The following is a 12,510-nucleotide window of genomic DNA, read 5'->3' as shown; positions in this document are numbered from 1 at the left end:
GTTTGCAAGGTCGTTAACCAAGAGCATCGAGGACCTTTGACCTCGCCTAAGAAGCCCGTCCCCCTTGGCGCGCAGCCTTGACCTTGCGAATACGCGCGGGCAAGGAGCAGGAGTAGGCCCTCAACCCTGCTCCGCCACTTGATGAGGTCACGGCCGCTCTGATAGTCACCTCAGATCTGCATCCCACCTACCACCACCCACCCCCCACCACCAATCCCGCCGATAACCTATCGCCGCACCCCCCACCCCCCACCCCACCTCGTTTACCAAGAATCTATCCACCTCTGCCTTAAAAATATTCAGTCTGTTTTCTCCGCCTTGACAGGAAGAGAGTTCCACAGACTTGGGACCCTCTGAGTGAAAAAATTATCCACCCCCCCCGCCCCCCCCCACCCCCACCCCCCCACCGCCTCCCCCCCCCCCCACCTCCCCATGTCTCTGTTTCAAATGGGCCACCCCTTGTTTTTAAACATTTACCGCACCCGCTACTAATCCGCACCCCCCCCCACCCCCACCCCGACCACCTCCCCCCTCGTTCTAGATTCTTCCACAAGAGGAAACTCCCTCTCCGCATCCACCCTGTCAGGGTCCCTTCAGGATCTCCTAAGCCCCCCTCGGGAGCTTCTGTGCGTCCTGAAGTTTCAGTTCGCATTGCTTCCCGAAGTGTCCAATCCAGTTCCGTTGAAAGCGTGGGCTGAAATTGCGGGACGTTGATCTCGCCTCTGGGAGGCGCTTTGCTGCACAGCGCTGGGATGGTCACTCTACTGGCCAGTTAGGGTATTGCCCCCCACCACCCCCCCCCCCCAACCTTGGCCTGGAATGTCCCTGGTTCTGTGCTGTTCCACAAACCGGACTGCAGGGTTTCCTTTGTACCCGAGGTTTGCTTTCTCCCCTCAATACGGGTCTGCACGGCAATCGAATTTCAGGTTGCCTGACTACCTGGGTCGCCTTCTCAATGGTTAGATCTTCTTTGGCTAGAAGCACGTCTGAGAAGGCGTCTCCTACAACCATTCTATCCCTGGTTAGTTCAGGTTTCAGGTCACCGCAATCACATTCTTCAGCCATTCTGTAAAACCCTTCAGTGAAGGAGTCGGCAGGTACCCTGGTTGCTGGACACGTTTATTAAGTTTAGCCCTTTCAAGGATTTTGTTACTTCTGAGGTTAAAATAAGCATCAAATACTTTTAAAACTTCATCAAGTTTTGCAGATGATTCATCGATTCCTCCTCTAGCTGTAATGTCGTCGGCTATTGGGCCGACTGGATAAAGCAGCGTGTTAACTTGTTCAGCTTCTGGCTTTTTATCCAGGCCTGCAGCAACCCTGTACCTGGGGAATCGCTTTCTCAAGAGTCCCCAATTTTGTGATCAACCTGGGCCCCGAGAGTAAGTCCAGATCGACCTGGAAGAGAGGATTTCTGATCCGTGGTTAAAAAATTAAGTTGCAGGTTCAGATTTAAGAAGTTTCTGAAAATCCAGGAAGGCTTCCTGCCCAAAAGGGTCTTTTCTGCGCTTGCCAGTTTTGGCAGGCTCCTGTTGTCACGTCGTTCACAATCTCAGCATTTAAATTTTTTCAGTAATGGCTGCCTGAGTTGGCTGGCTAGAGTCTTCCCCACATTAGCGCAATGTTCCAGGCTATTGGGCGCATTGAATCGTGGATTTTGCTGGGTCTTTAAAACTCAGTCCCGATTAATTTCCTTTTTGTCGCTCAGAGCGATGTCGTCCATCACGTGTTCAGGTGCCGACTCGGGAATCGCGTTTCTGGGGCTGCAATTTCCGACCACCGTAGTACTTAGCGTTTTCCAGGACTGGTGGTTGTCCAGGGATTTTTAACTTTGAGCTCACCGGTCTGGTCACTCTGGTTGTCGAAGCTGGACTTCCATGATGGGGTTCAATGGGGTCTTCTGCTGCAGGGAGGAATTTAATTACTGCCTCCAGCTTCCAAGCCTTTCTTTGGAGCTGTTCTCTGGAGGTTTTCCTTCTGCGTCTTTGTTTCTTGAGCTTTTCTTCTGGTCAAAATTCTGCTTTGATTTTTTTCCTTCAGTTTCCCAGGATTTGAATTTTCTCCTGCCGTCTCTGCGAGGTCTGGAGTTGTTCCACTTGCTGCCACCATGTTGTAAGGTGTTGGGCATAGATCGCAAGTAGGTGCATGTCGGTGAGTTTCCTGGTGTGTTTCGGCGAGTTTCCTGGTGTAACAGCAAGTTTCCTACAGCAAGTAGGTCTTATTGAGGTGTTCATAGTCTTAGGTGGTTCAACAGTAAGTATTTATTAACTACTGGAAACTATATACATAGATATAGTAAAGGTCCAAGCTAGAAGCCGTCTCCATGCTTGCTTCTACACACAGCTCTGTCCAACACTGCACTGACCCCTAGGTGCAGGTGCGGTACTGTACTCAATCCCACGTCAACCCTTTATATGCCAGACCATTATACTGAAGTAACCATAAACAGGTAATTTACACAACACACAGCAAGTTAAAGGTGGCCATTCAGTCTGGGCCAGTACTGGGTGAGCGACCTATCCCCTTGCTTTAAATAATTGCTCACTACACAGAGTTCCTGGCATTAATTTGGCATGTTTCCTCTCTCATTAAGATTGGTTGCTTTCCATTTGCGTGTGCGTAGAATGTCAGCAGCCTGTTCGACCTTGCACTGCACTCCTGTCCTGACATCTTGCAGGCCTTTGTCCATTGCCCAGGATAACTCTGCATTAACTGAATTATCTCATGTGTTTTGACGAGTTTCCCATTTTCCTGGTGTGTTTCAGTGAGTTTCCTGGTGCATGTTGGTGAATTTCCTGGTGTGTTTCGGCGAGTTTCCTGATGTAACAGCAAGTTTCCAGCTGTGTTTCAATGGGTTTCCTGCTGTGTTTCAATGGGTTTCCTGCTTGTGTTTCAATGGGTTTCCTGCTTGTGTTTCAATGGGTTTCCTGTTTGTGTTTCAATGAGTTAGCTGATGTGCTTTGACAAATTTTCTGGTGTATTTCGGTGAGTTTCCTGGTGCATTTCAGTGAGTTTCCTGGTGCATGTTGGTGAGTTTCCTGGTGTATTTCGGTGAGTTTCCTGGTGCATGTCAGTGAGTTTCCTGGTGTGTTTCAGCGAGTTTCCTGATGTAACAGCAATTTCCTGCTGTGTTTCAATGGGTTTCCTGCTTGTATTTGAATGAGTTAGCTGGTGTGCTTTGGCAAATTTTCTGGTGTATTTCGGTGAGTTTCCTGGCATTTTTCAGCGGGTTTCTTGGCGCATTTCAGTGAGTTTCCTGGTGCATTTTGGCGAGTTTCCTTGTGCGTTTCGGAAAGTTTCCTGATTCTTTGGCAAGTTTCCTGCTGTGTTTCAACAAATTTCCTGTGTATTTCAGCATGTTTCCTGGCGCATTTCAGCGAGTTTCCAGGGCACATTTTGGTGAGTTTACGGGCACATTTCAGCGAGTTTTCTAATGCGTTTCAGTGAGTTTCCTGGCATATTTTGATGAGTTTCCTGGCATATTTCAGTGAGTTTCCTGGCATATTTCAGTGAGTTTCCTGGCGTATTTTGGTGAGTTTCTTTGTGTACTTCAGTGAGTCTCTTGATGTATTTCTGTTGGTTTTCCGGTGTATTTCGGTGAATTTCCTCATGTGTTTCAGTGGTTTAACTCGTGTTTTGGTGAGATTCCTTGTGTACTTCAGGGAGTTTCTGGATGTGTTTAAGTAAGTTTCAGGTGTGTTTCAGTGAGTTTCCTGGTGTATATTGGTGAGTTTCCTGATATGCTTCCATGGGTTTCCTAACCCTCCCTGAGTTTACTGCTGTAGTTTGGTGAATTTCCTGCAGTATTTCATTGACTTTCCAGGTATATTGACGCGTTTTATGGTTCTGTATAGGTGTGTTAACTTGTGTATTTATGGTGACTGTGCCTGCTTACCTTTGAGCATAGAACAACCTATTCTCATCAACCAGTGTCAGTACTAAGGGAGCTCTGTATGTTGGAAAGTCAGTACTGAGGGAGTGCTGCAGTGTCAGAGGGTCAGTACTGAGGGAGCGCTGCACTGTCGGAGGGTCAGTATTGAGGGAGTGCTGCACTGTCGGAGGATCAGTACTGAGGGAGTGCTGCACTGTTGGAGGGTCTGTACTGAGGGAGCGCTGCACTGTCGGAGGGTCAGGACTGAGGGAGTGCTGCACTGTCGGAGGGTCAGTACTGAGGGAGTGCTGCACTGTCAGAGGGTTAGTACTGAGGGAGTGCTGCACTGTCGGAGGGTCAGTACTGAGGGAGTGCTGCACTGTCGGAGGGTCAGTACTGAGGGAGTGCTGCACTGTCAGAGGGTTAGTACAGAGGGAGCGCTGCACTGTCAGAGGGTCAGTACTGAGGGAGTGCTGCACTGTCGGAGGGTCAGTACTGAGGGAGCACTGCACTGTCGGAGGGTCAGTACTGAGGGACTTCTGCTTTCTCACAGGTGCCTTCTTTCTAATGAGCCTGAAACCAAAGCCTCATCTGCCCTCTTAGATGGATGTAAACAGTCCCAGATTCACTATTGACCCAGATCTCATTTCATCCTTGGTCCAAACATGGACAAAAGAGCTGAACTCATGAGGTGAGGAGAGAGTGACTGCCCTTGACATCAAGGCAGCATTTGACCGAGTGTGGCATCAAGGAGCCCCAGCAAAGCTGGACTCAATGGGAATCAGGGGGAAAACTCTCCACTGGTTGGAGTCATACCGAGCACAAAGGAAGATGGTTGTGGTTGTTGGAGGTCAGTCATCTCAGTTCCAGGACATCACTGCAGGAGTTCCTCAGGGTAGTGTCCTCGGCCCAACCATCTTCAGCTGCTTCATCAATGACCTTCCTTCCATCATAAGGTCAGAAGTGGGGATGTTCGCTGATGATTGCACAATGTTCAACACCATTCATGACTCCTCAGATACTGAAGCAGCCCATGTCCAAATGCAGCAAGACCTGGACAATATCCAGGCTTGGGGTTGACAAGTGGCAAGTAACATTCACACCACACAAGTGTCAGGCAATGACCATCTCCAACAAGAGAGAATCCAAACATCACCCGTTCATGTTCAATGGCATTACCATCACTGAATCCCCCACTGTCAACAGCCTGGGGATCACCATTGACCAGAAACTGGACTAACCATATAAATACTGTGGCTACAAGAGCAGATCAGAGGCTGGGAATCCTGAGGTGAGTAACTCACCTCCTGACTCCCCAAAGCCTGTCCACCATCTACAAGGCACAAGTCAGGAGTGTGATGGAATACTCCCCACTTGCCTGGATGAGTGCAGCTCCCACAACACTCATGAGCAGCAGTGGAGGGGAGTTCTCCCCAGTGTCCTGGGGCCAATATTTACCCCTCCGCCGAAACATCATTAAAAACACAGACAACCCGGGTCATCCTCACATCGCCGTTTGTGGGATCCTGCTGTGCGTGAATTGGCTGCCATCTTACCTACATTGAGATAGTGACCGCACATAAAGTCAGCCCTTCATTGGCTGTGAAGCGCTGGCGGGCAGGTGGGGTGCGGGTATTCCGAGATAGTGAAAGTCGCCAGGGAAATGCGGGGTATCTCCTCTCAAACACACGTCACATTTTCACAGGAGATACCCCCTGATATTGATGGGACCTTAATCCCATTCCGTGACAGGACGCGGGATTTGTCCGGAAGGTTCCCCCCTTTCAGGCGCAAGCGTCTTGCAAGGAATTTTATTAGAGCAGCGTTAAAATTGAAACAGCGAGGAGTTCCCCTGTTACAACCCATCAGTTCAGCAACACCCGATAACGAAGCAACAGGTCAAGCACTCTACTTAACAACAACCGGGGTTTGTCCAGCATCTTGCCTGTAGTAAAACATCCCCAAAGGAGGTAAATCAGACAAATTTTGACCCCAATAAACTAAAGGGGATATTAGGGATAGGTGACCAAAAGGGTCAATTTAAAGCAGCATCTTAAAGGAGAGAGAGAGAGAGGTGGGAGGTTTAGGGAGGGACTTCCAGAGCTCAGGGCCCCCAGACAGCTGAAGGCACGGCCGCCAATGGTGGGGCAACCGGAATCGGGGGATGGTCAAGAGGCCGGATTTGGAGGAGCGCAGAGATCTCGGAGGGCTCTAGGGGCTGGAGGAGGTTACAGAGATAGGGAGGGTTGTAGGGGCTGGAGGAGGTTACAGAGATAGGGAGGGTTGTAGGTGCTGGAGGAGGTTACAGAGATAGGGAGGGTTGTAAGGGCTGGAGGAGGTTACAGAGATAGGGAGGGTTGTAGGGGCTGGAGGAGGTTACAGAGATAGGGAGGGTTGTAGGTGCTGGAGGAGGTTACAGAGATAGGGAGGGGTGTAGGGGGTGGAGGAGGTTACAGAGGGATTTGAAAATGAGGGTGTGTGAAGTTTAAAATGGAGGAGTTGCCAGTCCTGGGGCTAGTGTAGGTCAGTAAGCGACGGTGCAGCGGGGGGCATGTTGGGAGTGATGCCTGAACAGGATTTGCTGCGAGTTAGGGAACGGAGGTGGGGGAAGGGGCAGCAGAGTTTCGGATAAGCCCCAGTTTACGGAGGGTGAGAGGTGCGGGACCAGGCAGGTGATCACCGGAATAGTCACGTCTGGGTTTAAAAATGGCACGGGTGAGGACTTCGGCAGCAGATGAGCTGAGGTGAGGACGGTGGAACTGCCAGCCGTGTCCGCACTGATTCCTTTCCCCCTACACCTCCCCCCGCCCCGATTGTGGGTTCCGCCTTACCTCCTGCTCCCTTCGTCCCCAGGACAGCTTCCAGCAGTCAGTCGGCACCTTGGTGATATGCTTGGGCCTGTCACGCTCACCCACAAAGCCTGAGGATGGGAGAGGGAACAGAGTGAGTATTTTTCCACATTGTCTGCCATGACCCGGCGCTCTTTTGGTCATCGTTGATGTTCTATGGGCACACACGAAAACAAAAATGGGAGCATCGATTGTCAGGCAGGGCCATGGGAAGGCAAGGCTGCTTCACTCTCGCTGGGTTAGTGCCCAAACCCTTTTGTCCCAGGCAGGCATGGCCCACAGGCACCTTTGTTGTACAGGGGAACAGCGGATGGCCATTTCCAACTGTGTTACCAGGGCAAAACAGATAAACCCAGTAACTACAGGCCCAGCTCGTTTAACCTCAGAGAGGCTTCTCCAAACCATCATTTGGGGCAAAATTAACAAGCGCAATTTAGTAAAGGAAAGCCAGCGTGGGTTTTTGTTTAAGGGAAAAATCATGTTTAACTAACTTGCTGGGGTTTTTTTTGAAGAGTTAACGGAGAGGGCTGATGAGGGTAATGCTGCTGATGTGGTGTACGTGGACTTCCAGAAGGCTTATGATACAGTGCCACACGAAAGACTTGTGAGCGAAGTTAAAGCTCATGGAAATAAAAGGGGAAGTAGCAACACGGGTACAGAACTGGCCAAGTGACAGGAAACAGAGAGTAGTTGTGAACAGTTACGTTTTGGACTGGAGGAAAGTTTGTCGTGGAGTTCCCCAGGGTTTGGTGTTACTTTTCTTGATATACATTCACGTCCCTGACCTTGGTGTACAGGCTGCAATTTCAAAATGTGCGGATGAAGCAAGCCTTGGAAGCATTGTGAACTGTGAGGAGGATGGTGTGCAACCTGAAAAGGACATCGACATGTTGGTGGAGCTGGGGGACAGATGAAGCTTAATGCAGAGAAATGTGGAGTGATTCATTTTGGTAGGAAGGACATGGAGAGACAATATGAAATAAAGGGTACGATGCTAAAGGGGATGCAGCAGCAGAGAGACCTGGGGGTATTTGTGCATAATTATTGAGGGTGGCAGGACAGTTTGAGGGAGTGGTTAATAAAGCATACAGTAACCTGGGCTTTATTAAGAGGGGCATCGAGTACAAGAGCAAGGAGGTTATGTTAAACGTATATAAATCACTGGTTTGGTCTCAGCTGGAGTATAGTGTCCAGTGGACTCCGCGCTTTCGGAAGGATGTGAAGGGGTGAGAGAGAATCCGGAACAGATTCACAAGAATGGGTCCAGGGATGAGGAACTTCAGTGACTTGGGTAGATTGGAGAAGTTGGGACTCTCCTGCTTGGAGAAGAGAAGGTTGAGGATATTTGATACATCAAAATCATGAGCGGTCCAGGCAGTGTGGGGAGGTAGAAACTGTTCCCAATTGGTGGAAGGACCGAGGACCAGAGGGACGCTGATTTAAGGTGGTTGGTAAAAGAAGCAACGGAGACATGAGGAGAAACTTTTTCATGCGGCGAGTGGTTAGGATCTGCAATGCATGGCTCGAGAGTGTGGGGGGAGGCAGGGTCAATCGAGGGTTTTAAAAGGGAATTGGATCATTGGCTCAAATAGAAGAACGGGCAGGGTTACAGGCAGAGGGCGGGGAGAGCAGGACTAGCTTCAGTTGCTCTTACAGAGAGATGGCACAGAGACAAAGGGCTGAATGGCCTCTTTCTGGGCTTCAACTATTCAATGATTCCATTCTACGATACCTGGTGTCCAATAGCCCACCAACTGGAAGCCAGTGCTAATTATTCATTCCCCTTCCCCCCTCCAACCCCATCCACCCCCACTCAGAACCTTTGGAGTTCAGTGCTCGAGGTACTGCCCTCAGTCTCATAACTCCACTACTCCACCAGAGACCTTCCTCACTGATGTCTGTAACTAGTAATAACAATAACCAACATTAATCTGTGCCTTTCACACAGTAAAACATCCCCAAGGCCATTCACAAGAGTGTAAAACAGAAAATGGTTGACCCGGAGACACATAAGGAGACATTAGCAATGGACGACGAGAAGCTCAGCCAAAGAGGTTGGTTTTTAAGGAGTGTCTTGAAGTAGAAGAGAGAGAGAGGTGGAGAGGTTGAGGGAGGGAATTCCAGAGCTCAGGGCCCCAGGCAGCTGAAGGCACTGCCACCAATGGTGGAGCGATGGGAATCGAGGAGTGACCAAGAGGCCAGAATTGGAGGAGCGCAGAGATCTCAGAGGGTTGTTGGGGTTGGAAGGGGTTACAGAGATAGGGAGGATTGTAGGGGTTGGAGGAGTTTACAGAGATAGGGAGGGTTGTAGGAGCTGGAGGAGGTTACAGAGATAGGGAGGGTTGTAGGGGCTGGAGGGGGCTACAGAGAAAGGGAGGGTTGTAGGGGCTGGAGGAGGTTACAGAGATAGGGAGGGTTGTAGGAGCTGGTGGAGGTTACAGAGAAAGGGAGGATTGTAGGGTTTGGAGGAGGTTACAGAGATAGGGAGGGTTGTAAGAGCTGAAGGGGGTTACAGAGGTAGGGAGGAGTATAGGGTCTGGAGGAGGCTAAAGAAATAGGGAGGATTGTAGGGGCTGGAGGAGGTTACAGAGATAGAGAGGGTTGTAGGAGCTGGAGGAGGTTACAGAGATAGGGAGGCTAGTAGGGTGTGGAGGAGTTTATAAAGAAAGGGAGGGTTGTAGGGTGTGGAGGAGGTTACAGAGATACAGGGTTGTAGGAGCGGGAAGAGGTTACAGAGATAGGGAGGGGTGTAGGGTCTGGAAGAGGTTACAGAGATAGGGTTGTAGGGGCTGGAGGAGGTTATAGAGACAGGGAGGGCTGTAGGAGCTGGAGGAGTTTACAGAGATAGGGAGGATTGCAGGGTCTGGAGGAGGTTAGAGATGGAGGGGGTTGTAGAGGCTGGAGGGGGTTACAGAGATAGGGAGGGGTGTAGTGTCTAGAGGAGGTTACAGAGATAGAGTTGTAGGGGCTGGAGGAGGTTACAGAGATAGGGAGGGTTGTAGGATCTGGAGAAGGTTATAGAGATAGGGAGGGTTGTTGGGGCTGGAGGAGGTTACAGAGATAAGGAAGGTTGTGGGGTTGCAGGAGGCTACAGAGATAGAGAGAGTTGTAGGAGCTGGAGGGGGTTACAGAGATAGGGAGTGTTGTAGGGGCTGGAGGAGGTTACAGAGATAGGGAGGGTTATAGGATATGGAGCAGGTTACAGAGATAGAGAGGGTTGTAGGAGCTGGAGGAGGTTACAGAGAAAGGGAGGGTAGTAGGGTGTGGAGGAGGTTACAGAGATAGGGAGGGTTGTAGGAGCTGGAGGGGGTTACAGAGATAGGGAGGGGTGTAGGGTCTGGAGGACGTTACAGAGATAGGGAGGGCTGTAGGTGCTGGAAGAGGTTCCAGAGATAGGGAGGGTTGTTGGGTCTGGAGGAGGTTACAGAGATAGGGAGTGTTGTAGGGACTGGAGGAGGTTACAGTGATAGGGAGGGTTGTAGGGCTGGAGGAGGTTACAGAGATAGGGTGTGCTGTAGGGTCTGGAGGAGGTTATAGAGATAGGGAGGGGTGTAGGGTCTGGAGGGGTTTACAGAGATAGGGAGAGTTGTAGGGTGTGGAGGAGGTTACAGAGATAGGGAGCGTTGTAGGAGCTGGAGGGGGTGACAGAGATAGGGAGGGGTGTAGGGTCTGGAGGAGGTTACAGAGATAGGGTTGTAGGGGCTAGAGGAGGTTACAGAGATAAGGAGGGTTGTGGGGTTGGAGGAGGTTACAGAGATAGAGAGGGTCGTGGGGCTGGAGGGGGTTACAGAGATAGGAAGGGTTATAGGATATGGAGCAGGTTACAGAGATAGAGAGGTTTGTAGGAGTTGGAGGAGGTCACAGAGATAGGGAGGGTTGTAGGGGCTGGAGGAGGTTACAGAGATAGGGAGGGTTGTAGGGGCTGGAGGAGGTTACAGAGATAGGGAGTATTGTAGGGACTGGAGGAGGCTACAGTGATAGGGAGGGTTGTAGCGGCTGGAGGAGGTTACAGAGATAGGGAGGGTTGTAGGGGCTGGAGGAGGTTACAGAGATACGGAGGATTGTAGGGACTGGAGGAGGTTACAGAGATAGGGAGGGTTGTAGGGACTGGAGGAGGTTACAGAGATAGGGAGGGTTGTTGGGTCTCGAGGAGGTTACAGAGATAGGGAGGGTTGAAGTAGGTGTAGGGGGTTACAGAGATAGGGAGGGTTGTAGGGTCTGGAGAAGGTTACAGAGATTGGGTTGCAGGGTCTGGAGGAGGTTACAGAGATAAGGAGGGTTGTAGGGTGTGGAGGAGGTTACAGAGATAGGGAGTGTTGTAGGGGCTGGAGGAGGTTACAGAGATAGGGTTGTAGGGTCTGGAGGAGGTTACAGAGATAAGGAGGGTTGTAGGGTGTGGAGGAGGTTACAGAGATAGGGAGGGTTGTAGGGTCTGGAGGAGGTTACAGAGATAAGGAGGGTTGTAGGGTGTGGAGGAGGTTACAGAGATAGGGAGGGTTGTAGGGTCTGGAGGAGTTTACAGAGATAAGGAAGGTTGTAGGGTGTGGAGGAGGTTACAGAGATAGGGAGGGGCTGTGGAGGGATTTGAAAGCACAGATGAGAATTTTAAAATGGAGGCTTTACCGGACTGGGAGCCGGAGTGGGTCAGCGAGCGACAGGAGGGTGACGGTAAACGGGACCTGGCTCGAATGAGGACCCTGGGGCAGATGAGGCTCGGAAGAGCTGACTCTGAAGAGCAGGAGGGCGGGAGATGAGGGGCCGGGCCGGAGAGCATTGGGATAGTGGAGGCTGGAGTGAACAAAGGGAGGGATAATGACTGGGCCGTGTGCAGCCTTTCACAGCCACACACACACGCACACGCACACACACTCCGTGCCTGATCTCCAGGAGGGTGGCCTTGCTTCTCTCACCTCTCCCCAGGCTCTCTTGCATTGACCTAGGAGCAATCAAAGGCCCTGGTTCCTCCAAACGCTCCGGCAGCACTTTGGAGGAACCGGAATCCCTCAAAGCCATTTCTTTTCTTCAAAAAGTTTAAAAATAAATCATTATCTCACCCACAAACGCCTTTGGATGCTATCCAGGACTAGGACTGGCTGCCAAGCATTGTCCAAGGGAGAGACACACAGAGAGAGAGAGAGAGAGAGAGAGAGAAAATGTCAGAAGCGAAGAAAAGATTTAAACACTGCTCTCTCTCTCTCTCTCTCTCCCTCTCTCACTCTCGCGCTGTCTTGGTAGGGTTGAGAAATCTCATGCGAGCAACTGGAGATGATTCACGAGCAGTGGAGAGTTATTCTCCCTCCCGCACAGTTCCCCTCCCCTTGCCAAGTTTCGTCCTATAAAGGTTCGGGCAACATTTTGGACAGCCCTGAAGGGGTCCATGGTGGACACTTGCGGAGTTCAGGGGGGGTGGGGGTGGGGGGGAGTTGGGGGATTGCTGGTGCTAGGCAGGGGATTCTTCTGTTGACCAACATGGGCCCCATTACGCCAAAGGAAGAATTTTTATTTCGGATCCCATGGGTCTTGAGAAAAACAACGGACCTTGTCTGACAGAGCGGGTGGGGGTGGGGGGGGCGTTGGTGAATACCCTGCCACGGGGCCTGTGATTCCCACAGGGATGACGGAAGATGGTGCCAGTTACCGCCAGGGCTGAACGCACCCCAACCAACACTGGGAAAATGGCCCAACGCTTGATGCCAGGGAAGCCTGGGCCTGCCAAGAGTCTGATCGAGCAGCGAGACAGAGAGAGAAAGGGAAAAAGGGAGACAGCGAGAGAGACAGAGAGGGGGTATT

At 51.0% G+C, this 12,510-nt stretch overlaps 1 long non-coding RNA gene across 1 annotated transcript in view; it reads right to left on the bottom strand.

Moving 5' to 3' along the window:
- LOC121274076 overlaps positions 1-11,906 on the bottom strand; it is a 31,607-nt gene extending 19,701 nt beyond the window's left edge. Inside the window, exons 1-2 of the long non-coding RNA XR_005942166.1 lie at positions 11,775-11,906; positions 6,703-6,791 (exon numbers count right to left, since the gene is read on the bottom strand). This is a non-coding gene — a long non-coding RNA (uncharacterized LOC121274076). The remainder of the gene's footprint in view (positions 1-6,702; positions 6,792-11,774) is intronic.
- Between the last annotated feature and the right edge of the window lie 604 nt (positions 11,907-12,510).

This window comes from Carcharodon carcharias (genome assembly GCF_017639515.1).
Source record: "Carcharodon carcharias isolate sCarCar2 chromosome 29 unlocalized genomic scaffold, sCarCar2.pri SUPER_29_unloc_26, whole genome shotgun sequence".
NCBI classification, from domain to species: domain Eukaryota; kingdom Metazoa; phylum Chordata; class Chondrichthyes; order Lamniformes; family Lamnidae; genus Carcharodon; species Carcharodon carcharias.
This window is presented reverse-complemented; position numbering and strand designations above follow the sequence as displayed.